This window comes from Cavia porcellus, unplaced genomic scaffold, assembly GCF_034190915.1.
Source record: "Cavia porcellus strain 051 isolate PalLab524CR breed Dunkin Hartley unplaced genomic scaffold, mCavPor4.1 scaffold_18, whole genome shotgun sequence".
Classification (NCBI taxonomy): domain Eukaryota; kingdom Metazoa; phylum Chordata; class Mammalia; order Rodentia; family Caviidae; genus Cavia; species Cavia porcellus.
The window spans coordinates 46,333,792-46,344,397 of NW_026947501.1; the positions used below are offsets into that span (position 1 = coordinate 46,333,792).

The following is a 10,606-nucleotide window of genomic DNA, read 5'->3' on the forward strand; positions in this document are numbered from 1 at the left end:
GACAACCATGTTACTAAGTTTTTGTTGGACCGTTGAACAGAACTGCAGCCTCAATGGTTGAATTCCCACTTTACATGTTCCATTTTTGTATTTTGAACAACTATTTGTAAAACAACAATATGTGAACATCAACTAATGATTTCTTACTGTTTTTTTTCTCTGAACGTTATTATTTCTACTTATTTTCTGTTTTGTTTAGTCTTTCTTTAAATAAAATATAAAAACAAACAAACAAAAAAGAAACCTGTTAGTCCCGTGTGGTGGTGCACACTTATAACCCAGCTCTCAGAAGGCTGAGGTAGGAGGATTGCTGCAAGTTCAAGGCCATGCTGGGCTACGTGGTCATGAGTTTAAGGCCAGTCTAAACCTAGTAAGACCCTATCTCTCCAATAAAATGGAAGAAAGAAAGAAAGAAAGAAAGAAAGAAAGAAAGAAAGAAAGAAAGAAAGAAAGAAAGAAAAGATCTTATTAAGTCTCTCCAAGTCCTTCAGCCGGTTTTGACCTCTGTCCCCCGACTGTTTCACCAACAACACCCTCTGCCTGCACCCTTTCCAGGACAAAAGCCCTGCAGCGAAACCTGGAACATTGGTCCTCATCAGGAGACATCACCAGGAGTCTCTCAAACCACATTGCCAGGGCCCATACGCTGTGGTTCTCAGCACCCCAACTGCTGTCAAGGTCGCTGGGAAACCTGCCTGGATCCATCATTCCCACTTCAAGTTAATCCCACTCTCTGAAGATGACAAGCCTACAGATAAGTGGACTATTATCCCTTCAAAGGACCCTTTAAAGCTTAAATTGACCAAATGTACTTGATTCTCCTGCTCCTATGCCTCCCCCCCCCCCCCGCTTAGGAAACCCAAGGGGTCATTCACACACCCCTTTTCATGGGACCTGGAAAATAACTGACTAATACTGGAGAGGTTTTGGCAACAAACACCACCTCCACACTTAAAATTTCTAACTTCTCCTATCCTGCAAGTCAGCACCTTGTTGCCCCATAATGGCACCTGGTTCGCCTGTATTTCGGGCGTAACCCCTTGTGCTATGCATCACATATTTACAATGCAACCAGAGCTCTGTATCTTGGTGCATAACCCTCCCCAAGTATATTAGTATTCTGAAGACAATGGAAGAAGCCATATCTTCCCCCACTTAGACCCTGAAGACTACCCTCGAAGCAAGAGGGGCAACCCTGTACTCATCCCTGTCTTATTGGGAATGGGTATGGCAGGTTCTGTGGGGATAGGCATATCTAGTCTAGTTGTGGGAGATACAAATTACAAATATCTCAGTGCACTAATTGACTGGGACCTAGCACTCTCAGTGACTCAGTCTCAAAACCTGGAGGACTGCCTAAATTCACTTGCAGAGGATCCTGCAGAACCGGCAAGGCCTTGACCTCCTCTTCCTAAAAGAAGGAGCTCTATGCCTAGTCCTAGGGGATAACTGTAGCCTTTATGCCAACCACTCTGGTGTTATCAGACAGAATATGGCAGATCTAAAGAAGAGACTATTAGAAAGAGAAAAGCCCAGCCAAGCAGAATAAAATTGGTTTGAATGATGGTTCTCTTTTTCTCCTTGGTTGACTGCTTTAATAACAGCAGCTGCAGGACCCATAATGATACTCTTCACCTGTGTTACAATTGGATCATGTGTTATAAATGAACTGATGCGTTATATTCAAGAGTGAGTGCAAACTGTTAAACTGATGATCCTAAGAACACAAGGATATGAACAAATACCCTTATCTGAAGTTCTCTCCCATGAGCCAATGAATTGACTCACGACTAAAATCAGTGGGGAATGTTGTAACCTAACCAAAGCGCCGCCATCCTGTTCTATATGCATCATTATCCTGACCTTTTTTTTTTTTTTTACTTCTATTTCCCATAAAACTCCCCTTTTCCAAGAAAGACACATGTTCCTGGAATTGGCCTACCACTGATTGTAAAACACATGTTCCCAGAATCCAATGATCACTGGTCAGCATTTCCAGTGCTTAACTACCTGTTCACACAAGCCCACCCCCTTGTAGTTTTTCCCTTTATAAACTCTCCAAAAACACGCCCATGTTGCACAGCCTTGCACCCCCACAGTACCTGTGCTGCTGGCTTAAATAAAGCGCTTCTTTTACTTTTTGGATGACACCTCTTTTTTGAGTTACAATGTTAATCACCCTCCAAAAACACTGAGCTATGCCTTCATCATAAAGGCAGCTGGGAAATGCAAAAATAGATGAGGACCAAGGCACTCTCCACCTGTCAGAACCTCGGTCTGTCGGGAGAAGTAAGCCTGGGCATGATCATTACAACCAAGCTCCCTGAAAGCTTCAGTGACCCAGAAATACAGCGCTCGGTGGATTCCAAGCTGAAAGGGATGGCTTCCATCCAGGGATCAGAAGCACTTCCACGGAAGAGGAGGCATTTGCTGGAGACAACACAGATAATGAGGGGCTTCAGGGAACAAAGAGAGAAGAGGGTTAAATGCAGGGCCATGTGCATTCCTGGAAACAGAAGGTCCATGGGATTTGTTTAGCTTAGTGGGAGGAGCAGGAGAAGGAAAGCAGGTGAAGTCCCTGGGCACCACACCTGATCTCCCTCTCCTAGGTAGTGGGGGAGCAAAGGGGAGGCTGGGTCCCAGAGGCAGGAGAAGTCAGCCTGTTCATAACCCTCTCTCCATTGTCCCCCAAGCAGCAGGAGCCAGCTCCTCCTTCTGGACCTCCAGGGCCGCCCCTCCCACTGTCCTGTCCTCAGCACTGGCCCCTGACTCTCCTTCTCTGGACACAAGTGAATATCTGAACATTTTAAGTAGTTATAGTTTTTCTGATAGGACCCCAGTTGAAATAAATGTTTGTTTAGTGAGTGTATCAGTCGGGGTTTTACTAGAGAAACAAATGTAACATGAGGTACACAAATGTGCAAGAAATCAGAAGAATGGCTTCCCAAGGTCAGCCACGGAGTCGGGTGAGGAAGTGAGCAGAGGGTGTCTGCACACCGGAGCCGAAGGGAGCCCAAGGTCCAGAGCTTCCTGCAGTGTCCGGTGCCAGCCTACATCAGAAAGCCAAGGGGTCAGCACAGAAGCCAGGCGAGGACGTCCAAGCTGAGGGCAAGGACTAGAACTCCTCCGAAGAGCAGAAGCGGGTCGGTCCTCCCTCATTCTCCTTTATACCATCCAGGTCCTCTACACCCGAGGGTTTAGAATTGTTGAGCTGATTTAGTTAAACTTCTAAACTTCTCAAGTTGACACAATCACCATCACAGTGAGCAAGGAATAAATATCAGAAAGCAAGAGGCATGTGGCGGAAGCCTTGGTTTTGGAAGTAAGATTGTCAGTGTCAGCTTCAGGCCAGAACCAAAGCCTGTGGCTTCTGTGCGACACCAGCTGGGTGTGGCATCAGGGTGGACCATTACTCCCCCTAGCGTTCTGATGCTCTCTCACTGTCCTGAGGCTCCCGTGTTTGGTGGAGGGCTTGTCCTTCAGCCTAGCTGTTCTCCACTGAAGTTCCTGTGGTGTCCCCTGGGGTAGCTTCTAGGCGTTCCTTTTTGAGTTTGACTGTAGTTCCTCTGGTCAGAGTACCTTGGTGTGGACCTCTGTTCATTGTATGTTTGGTTAGATAGAAGATTCATGGTTTATTTTCATTCTGAAAAACATGAGGCACAGTTTCTTCCTTCGGTCATTTCTGTCCATTCTCTCATTCTAGGATTCTTTCAGACCTGTGCTGAATCCTCACGTTCTTTATTCTGCCTGTTTTATCTTCCATTTCATATTTGTTTTTTCTCTTTCTTTTTTTTTTCCTGTCTTTTTGAGACAGGGTCTCACTATGCAGTTGAGGCTGGCCTTGAGCTCACTTTGTAGCCCAGGCTGGTCTCGAACTTGCAATGATCCTCCTGTCTCAGCCTCCCGAGTGCTGGGACGACAGGCATCGCACCACCATTCCCGGCTTCCAGTTCATATTTTCCACACCTTTGTGTCATATTTTTTATATTCTCCACTGCAGCTGTCATCAAATCAAAATCCAATGAATGTTTTCTTTTTAAATTAGGATGTGTAGATACACTTATTTCTAAAATGTCTGTGTTGGGAAGGGGATTGTCGCGATGTTGGCTACAGTTACAATGAGCTCTTAATTTTCCTTTCTGTGGTTCTGAAGCTAACCTCCTCCTCCTCCTCTGACTTCCTGACAACAACTTGCTCTGATTCTTTTTGTCCCATCTCCTGGCTGCAGAGGGGACAGGTGGGTCAAGCTGGTGCAATCTCGTTTTCGTCCTGTTGATCACATGTGTGCCTACGCCTGGATTCAAGTCTGCCATCGGCAAAGCTGGGCCAATTTTTTACTTTCCTACCTGGTTAGAAAGGCTGGGGATTTAGTTCAGTGGCACAAGCGCCTGTCTGGCAAGTGTGAGGTCATGAGTTCAACCCCCAGTACCGAGGGAAAAAACCTATCTAGTTGGAATAGGAAGAACTTCTTTTTTTTTTTTTTTTTCTTGAGAAATGACTGGAAAAACTTTTCATTAAAGAATCAGATAGTAAAGACCTCAGGTTCTGTGATCAAGGGGCAAAACCAAGGGCTTGCTCTTGGTACTTAGAAGATACATTTCTATGGCATTTTGTTGAAAATTCAAAGCATAAAAAGAGCAGAACACTTTTTTATAGCATAGACTTGCTACTGAAAGTAATAGAATTCTTTTCGTGGGATGACATTTTATTTTGTAGCCAATTCATCAGAGTCAATTGTAAATGTTCCTCTCTTGATGCTGCTCTGCAATGAGATGTTGTGTGTTTCATCCTGGAAAGATCCTTCCGCATAGACAGGCACTGCAAACCCCTGCGTCTGCCCGGGCAGCAAAATTTTACCGAGAACATTCATTGCTTCACAGGACGCTCCTTTCTCAGGGTGACATTCCCGTCAGCCTCACCACTTCCAGTTGCGGGACCTCCTAACTGCACAGGGAAAACAGTTGTGAAACACGGACATTTCTCTCTCGCTTGCATCAGGACTAGGGAGGCAGTACAGGAACTGTATCTTACATGTGTGTGCTACAAGTCTGGGAATGAGGATAATTTTTCTTATTTTAAGCGTGACAGTATGAGAAATGTGTGAGGCAGCTTGCCATTATTAGGATGTAAACTAGAATAGCTGTTACTGACTGGCTTTGTTGTGGTTTAAAATTGCAGGTGTGATTTTCCTTTATACCTTTAGGATGAATTCTTCAAGAAACACTACCAAGTCCACAGCAGAAGCCGGTTTCTAAAGCTATTCACATTTGATTGTGGGAGTAAATACAGTTCTGTTTGTTCAGAAATTGAGTCTTGGCCTTGAGCTCAAAAACTGCAATAAAACTTTACTATTACTCACAGGGCAGACATGAGCTGGGGCAATTCAGGATCTGTAAAGGTGAAGGGAAAGTAATCCTCTACCTCTAAGGATTAGTGGAATCAACCAAAAAACACCGGTTAAGTAGAAGCAAAGCTACGCTAATTTATTAATTTGCAGAAGAGGAAAATATCACAGAAGTATAATCCCAACAGCCCAGTGTAACTGGGAAGTTTATCTCCTCCATCTTCTACAGAAAACCTCAGAGACAGTGAGCGAGAGCAGCTCAGGGGGCCTGGAACACACGACAGAGACAACAAAGCCTGTTAGGCCCAGTAAATACACAACGATTCATTAAGTTTGCCAGTGACCCCTAAGGGACTGAGGGAGAGGGCAGGTGTGTTGACAAAGGTCTGTCCAGCTGTGCCCACAGCCTTTGATCTCACAAACAGGTTCAGTCACGGACCCTTGGGTGACTGCTTCTCCTTTGGCAGATGTAGACCTTGGGCAGACAAGAATTCTGCAACAGCCTCTCTGCACCAGGAGGGGCAAAAGAGGGGAGACCCAAGGTCCCTGTGCCCCAAGGGAGAGTCAAAGGCTTCTCCGCAGGTCACAGCACCAGCTTTTGGTGCATTGGTTTCTGAGTTCCTCTGATATTTGCTGTTTTCTGTCAAAAATTCATGGGTTAAGCCCTGTAGACGGGATGAAGTTAATGTAAGTAATTCATCATAATGTTTGAATATTTTCAAATATTTTCCAACAAGAAGCTACTGATGAATAAATTAATGAATAGCCATCAGTTTCCAGAAATGACTTTTAAGTTTGTCCAACTAATTGGTCTCCCTATATCAACTGTCTTTTTACCACTGTAAGATGGTGGCAGGGTCCACTTCAGGCTGTGCCAGCTTAGTATGTTTGCACCCACTTTGAATTCCCCTCAGCCACAGCCCTTCTGCGCAGATTGCTGATGGGGTGAATCCTTCACACACTTCCAGGTCAGCACAGCGCCACAAACGACCCAGAGCTGAGCAGCATTGGTATCACTGGCTGACTGCTTCCAAAGCTAAGGAGGCCACATTCATCTCACTTTCAAATTGACTACATTGTATTTCTTGCACCTCAGTTCAGTAGGGAAGCTGGTTCTACCACAAGACTAAAAGGTTTAAATAAGTTTAGTATCTCAAGACATGTTTATCTGACTCCTGCAACAAAACATGATTTGACTGAATCACTGTTGATAAATAGCTGTCCTTGCTTAGCTAATGAATTAACCATTTGCAGACTTAATTTTCACCCTTGTTTTCCTTTTGGTGAAGAGCTTCTACCTACTAAGACATTCCATTCTGCAAGTTCTATTTTTCCTGTGAAAGGACAACATTGCTGATTGTTTACTCTAACAACTAACAACTTCAACCTATGTAGTACTTGTTTAGCTCAGCCACTGAATACTTAACACAAAGGTCTGCCGCGAATCCAGTGAAATCATTCACACTCTTCTCTACCTTGCAAGCGTGACCCAACTTGCAGTCCAGTTTTGTCTTCTTATTTTGACCTAATGAATATTCATACTGGTAATGAAAAATAAGACATCATGTTGGAGCCGTTGGATCTGCATACACAAGCAGGGTTGTGGCGTGGCCCGGGCACAGCTGAATTGAGGAGGAGGAGACACCTCAGGGGACAAGACAGGCCACAGCTGAGGCCACCTGGAGACTTTCTGGATGGTTTTCCTTACTTAGCATCGTCTGTTGCTCTGAGGGGCCCCTGAACCCCTCCTAAGATCCTGCTCAGGCTTCCTCCATTGTCCACTCAGTCCTTGCTTGTTCTGATTAAAGCTGGGCTTCCCAGGGTCAGTTGGCCAGCCGACTAGCAGGGTTAGGAGCTCTGCCAAGGATCTCACTCCTCCTGCAGCCCTAAAGACCACGCCACGTGTCTCCTTCCAGTGAGCCTTTGCTGTACATGCATTTGAGGGGTTGGGGGTTCAGGCACCGACCACAGCGACATCATAGCTCAAGGACAGCTGTGGTTAGATAGCATGCAGTTGTATTAAGGTGGTGCCACTGCAGTTCACAGTGTGGCAGCAGAAAAGTGAGAAATGTCACACACGTTGTCACAGCTACTCTGCTCCAACATCACAGTACAAAAGCAACTAATGCAAGAGCTTGGTTATACCCCCATTAAGCTGGCTGGACACAGAAATGTCAGTTTCATAGTACGTTAACACATCATGAAATATTCTTCTCCTTCTGATTTAGGTTTTTAAACGCCCAGAAGGGCAAATCACTCTCAAGTGGTAGGCCGTGTAGACAGGGAGACTCAGGACTCTAGGTGAGTCCTGAGTGGTATGAGAATCGGGCCAGTGCACAGACAGAAGCAGAGGTGTGTCTGTCTGAGGGAGCAAGAGAGAGAAGCTGAGGGAGGAAGGAGAAACAAGAGGGAGAAAGGAAGGAAAGTCACATGGCTCTCACATTCTCCTTGCCCTGGGGTCCTGTATATATTGTTTTTTGTTGATTGTCGCCAATCCTTTTTTTAAAGGCAGATTAAGCTGACTTTGTCATCTGCCACTGAAAAGGTGCCAGTTGAGCAACCAATCTGATAAACTTCCGGCAACCTGAGACTGGGCGAAACCTGGCTTCCGTAGTGGCGCCCTTAGCCAGCCAAGGGAAACCTGATTAAAGGCCCAGGAGCGGTACAGTGCCACTTTCCTGGTGGCCGACTTTTTCTTATTTTTATGACTAAATTATACCCTGTATTTTCACAGTACCTGTTGTTTGTGACTCTCCTTATCAAGTGATGGAACACTTTACAAAAGGTGTTGACTTCCTCTCTAGTGAAGGCCATTTTTCAGTAGGACTTTGTATGGCATTTTCTGAAAACAGAAAAGAACAAGAAAAAATGATCAGAAAAATTCAAAGAGTTAATATACCCATTGCCAGAGGACATTACTGAAATCAGCTGAAAATACCAGTGCTAGAGCTACCACGGCTCTCAACCCACATGAATCTCGAAGGTTTAGAAAAAAACATACTTTTCCCCAGTGCACATTTATTATTGTAAGGGTCAGCTCTTCTGAGCAAATCTCCAATCCAGTCACAGACAGCAGTAAGGGCCTGGGTTCTGCAGGTGTGCATTAAGGGGACAAGGCCTGTCTGCCTCACAAATGTGGTCCCTAGTTCTCACTGCACCCTGAAAATGTGTTATTCAGACACATCACAGATGACAGCTTCAGGGGCTTCTGTGCCCACAGCCACGTCAGTGGTGGCCTGGGAAGCAGGATATGAAGTCACCTGACCCCAGATACTAAGCTTCACGCCATCCCTTCATCCGCCTGCGCAGCGAGCAGCTGCCCATTGTAGGTGACCCACAGGGCTTTGTTACAGGAAATTCTCGTCTGGTCACCACAGAAGCCTGCAGCCTGTTTGCTCACCCTAACGTGACTGTAAACTCTCTCTTCCTGGGATCCAGAGTCCAGGCATCACCCAGGCCAGTTTCATAGCCGTGTCCTTTTGCATTTTAGGACAGCATCCATAAGTCACGGGACTAGGCCCTGTGTCTTGTTTGTTTTCTCATGGAGGACTTTTAATAAAGACAGAGGAAAGCTCTGATGCTGAACTTTTCATGAGCTTGTCCTCCATTGATCAGCACAATTGGATGTGCTGCCTTCACCTTCTGTAAGCGTCCTGGAGGCTGTGAAGACAGGTAAACGGGGCTTGTGAGCATGCTTCTCACCCATGGTGAGTGGAGCGTGAAATGGCCCACAAGGTTCTCATTTCTCTAGGGTTCTCCATTGCTTTCATCTCAGCCAATTCCAAAGGCAATGACCACTAGACAAAATAATTCAGAGGAATTTCCTTTGAGAAACTTTTGACCGACACCCTAGAAAGCCTTTGGTGGATATTTCAAGGCTAGTTTATTTATTTTTAAATCAACATGCAGCACAGCAAGAGGGAATAGCAGGCAGAGGGCCAGCACTGCTGCTGCACTGTCCACCCCCACCGAGCTGGGCAACAGGGATCCTCTCCTTTCATTGTGGTGCAGAGTGGAGTCCAGCAGTCTTCACACTTTACCATCTCTGGGGGTTGAGTGCTGTGCCATGAGCCCAGCCCCCACCACTACCGGGATGCCCACCATCCTAAGCTGAAACCCTAACCCTCAGCACAAAATCTCTGTTTCACTGTGAGTCCCGGTGACCACCCTGCCACGCTCTGCTGCAATGGCCCGCATGTCTCCGGGTTGCTCACACAACACTCATCCCCCGGCCATGACCAGCTCTGTGTTACTGTGTCAGAAGTCCTTACAGGGTCCACAATGAAGCGTGTGCTGGATTTGGGGCTGGGTGATGTTCCTCTGCATGTCCCTACCACATTTGGTTCCTCAAGCCAACTGCTGATGGAAACTCAAGCGACACTTCTGTGTTTCTGTTTCGTTCATAAAGTCAGCTATGGAGGGCCCTTTCAAAGTCTTCCAGTGCAAATTTCTCTCAAGCAGATGCAGCATTCATGAAAAGCATTTTCTAGGGTGTTAAGGGAAGGAGGCCTCATGCTTTCTTGAGATGCTATTTCATCAAAGCTGATAGCTTCTTTTATTGTTTTATTTTATCTTATATTTTTGAGACAGGGTCTCACTATGTAGTACAGGCTGGCCCTGAATTCACTTGCATAGCTAAAGCTGGCCTTGAACTCAAAGTGATCCTCCTGCCTCAGCCTCCTAAAGGTTGGCATTACAGTGCATCATCACTCCCGGCCTTGACTGCTCCTTCCTAAACCTGTATATTAACCTGGAGTTGCCAGTATTCGAAACACACAACCAGCATCTATTTGCATCAATGTTTGTGTCTGATTCTCCCTTCCCACCCCCTGCCTATTCTGCTAGCACACTTCAGTTTTGTGACACTGACCCTTAACAGCACCCCCATCCTTATGATGGAGACGTCTATCCTGCTGTCACGTGGTCTCCACTTTCCCCACACTGGGAATCGGCAGTCCATGTGTGAAGCACCCTCGCAAAGTAACAGGCATTCACACACACACATCTGAATGAGCGCTTAACAATAGTGGCCTCACCAAACAGCTGTGCAGCCATCTTCCCCTCAATTTGACGGGTCTCACGGCTTTCAGCTCCGCAGCGATCACTTCTTCCCCTCTTGACTCACTTTGGTTGCAACCTACAGCCTGGCTCTGCCCTCAGCTGTGAGGTTCATCACATACTAGCTGCTGGCCCACCCAAAGTGTCTCCGTGGCAGTGGTCACGAGTTGGAAATGCAAACAGCGCAGATCTGATTACCGTGGC

At 46.1% G+C, this 10,606-nt stretch overlaps 1 long non-coding RNA gene across 1 annotated transcript; it reads right to left on the minus strand.

Annotated features, from left to right (window-relative positions):
• Window positions 1-5,368: 5,368 nt before the first annotated feature.
• Window positions 5,369-10,606, minus strand: LOC106028047 (uncharacterized). Its single transcript, XR_001201657.2, has 3 exons — window positions 10,381-10,606; window positions 8,082-8,186; window positions 5,369-5,612 (listed from the first exon to the last, which is right to left on the minus strand). It is a non-coding gene; the product is annotated as an uncharacterized LOC106028047 (long non-coding RNA).